The sequence below is a fragment of the Nicotiana tabacum genome, chromosome 9 (genome assembly GCF_000715075.1).
Source record: "Nicotiana tabacum cultivar K326 chromosome 9, ASM71507v2, whole genome shotgun sequence".
NCBI classification, from domain to species: Eukaryota; Viridiplantae; Streptophyta; class Magnoliopsida; order Solanales; family Solanaceae; genus Nicotiana; species Nicotiana tabacum.
This window is the reverse complement of record NC_134088.1, coordinates 15,082,558-15,084,945: the sequence shown is the minus strand read 5'-3', so window position 1 is coordinate 15,084,945 and position 2,388 is coordinate 15,082,558.

Genomic DNA, 2,388 nt, shown 5'->3' with positions numbered 1-2,388 from the left:
ACTTGAGGTTTCCAATCCCCTCATCAATTCTATAGATTTTTATGGCAATTAACTCACGAAATTTTCCTAGTGAAACTGGGGCAGAAAAATTTCGTTCGTTTGTTTGTTTTGTTGTCTGAGCAGGTTTGACCTTGAAGCATAGGGATCGAGATGACCTACAGAGTGAGTCTCAATCCAGAATAAATAAAGGAAGGAAAGAACAAAAGAATATGAGCCCAAATACTGGAGCAAACAAAGTGCAGATCGCTCAAAATCTGATTGAAGTCATGAACTCCGCCAATCCCGCTTCACTCAATGCTGCAGAAATAAACAAGCACCTACAACTTGCAAGCATCAAGATTCAGATCGAAGTCTACAAGCAGAATCAGCTATGACTCAAGATCAAGTTGCGAAAGAATTATAGATAGGAATCTTGTAACTAGTAGTTGATAGGCATAGCTAGCTTAGCTTTGATTTTTCTTTTAATGTAATAAGGAGGTCAGTGAGCAGTAGCAGCAGCAACAACAATAGTAACAGTAAAGTCGCAGCGTCATGGTAGTCCCAGCTACCAAAACTTCCCGAACTACATTGACCTGATTCCTGTTTAGCCCAGGATATGTAGGAAACCACTGAAGCAAAGGTTCGGTCAAATCTTTCAAAAAAAAAATGCTTCACACGGAGTATTCCAACGGACAAAAATCGCTCGTATCCGCTCACTTTATCTTTGCACGAAAACCCTGCGTGTTTTCGAACTAAGAGGGGCAGCTGTGAGCACGTGATTTTTGCCCTATATGAGAATTACTCCCAAAAATCCAAAATAAAACAATTTTCCTTTATGTGCGATTTTTGAATTTTCGTGGCATTTTTGGATAATTATTTGTATTTTTTGTCTGTGCATGTTTATTTGTTTAAATTAATAAAATATAAAAAAATATGTCGCGTTTGCATTTAATATTTAAATAAATTTGTTTTACAAAATGAAAAAATCATAAAATAATGTACGTTGCATTTTTAGCATTTAACGTCCAAATTGTGTGATTTTATCGTTAATTGCTAGTTAAATGTGTGATAATTGTTATTAGGAGTTAATTAGTATTTTTTAGATAATTTTGGATTTTTATAATTTAATCTTAGCATTTTTAGCTTTATTATTTAGGAAATTGAATAAATAGAAAAGAACAAAAATAGAAGAAATCGGATTGGGCCTTTTCTTCAAATTTTAAACCAAATACCCAGCCTTCCCCTACGACCCGGTCCTTTTCAAACCGGGTCGACGCAGTCCATAACCCCAAAGACCCAACCCCCTTTATTTTTCATTTTTCATTCTTTCTAACCCTAAACCTAACAAACCACCCGCCCCCCTCTATTCATCCTCTCCAAAACTCAAACAACCCCTCTCATGGCTACTTCTCCACGACCTCCCCCTCCTCATTTTCAACATAACACAGCCACCCTCATCGTCGACACACACACGCACATGCACAACCATGGTCGTCGACACAAGCGACCACCTACTGCTTCGTCTTTGCCTCATCGCCATGGCTGCCACTGCTTGCTCGACGACCATGGCTGCCACTGCTTCGAGCTCCAGCCACATCGCCTCAAACAGCCCCAGCACCACCCCTTCATCGAGCTTCGTCTTCGTCGTCGAGCTCCATCGAGCTTCGTCTTTGTCGTCGAGCTCAAGCTCCCATGGCTGCCTTCTTCGTTGACCAGTGGCGACCACCAACAGCCCACAGCTTTCACAGTTGTCCTTCACCTCCATCCATGAATGACCACAGCTTGATCGTCACGTCTAAACGAGCATCGCCGCCTCCATCGCGCGCTACCAGTTGGGCAGCGTTGTTGCTGCTGCTTCGTTCTTCTTCTTGTCAAACAAATGAACCATCTCTCACTGCTTCATCTCCCCGTCGTCAACCTCCAAACGACCAACCAGTGACCCTCATCGTTCTGCTTCTAACTCCAGTCAACTAGCGCGTCAAGGTTCCGTTCGAATCCGGGCTTTAAACTAGTAGGTTTCCATTCTCTTGTCTCTTAGTTTTCGTTCAGCGAATTCATCTTCCGTTCCTTTTCTTCTTGTGTTTGTGTTCCAATGGTTTGGTTTGAATTCGAACCTAGACCTTTGTTTGTATTAGAGATAATTTGTGTTCATTTTTTGTTTGAAGTTTGTTAGTTTTTCGTCAAGTGATTTAATGTCGAGTGTTCATTTTAGTTTGAATCATTTCATCCTTGTTATGATGTTGTTAGATTTAATTTGAAGTTCAATTGATTATTGAAGTTTAGTGATTTGAATCTACCTGTTTGTTATGTTCAATTTGTTACTGTTATTGAATCTGAAAGTATGTTTGTTGTTAAAAATGTTTGTTCAGTCAAAATGATTTCAGTTGTTTCCTTATTGTTCATCATATG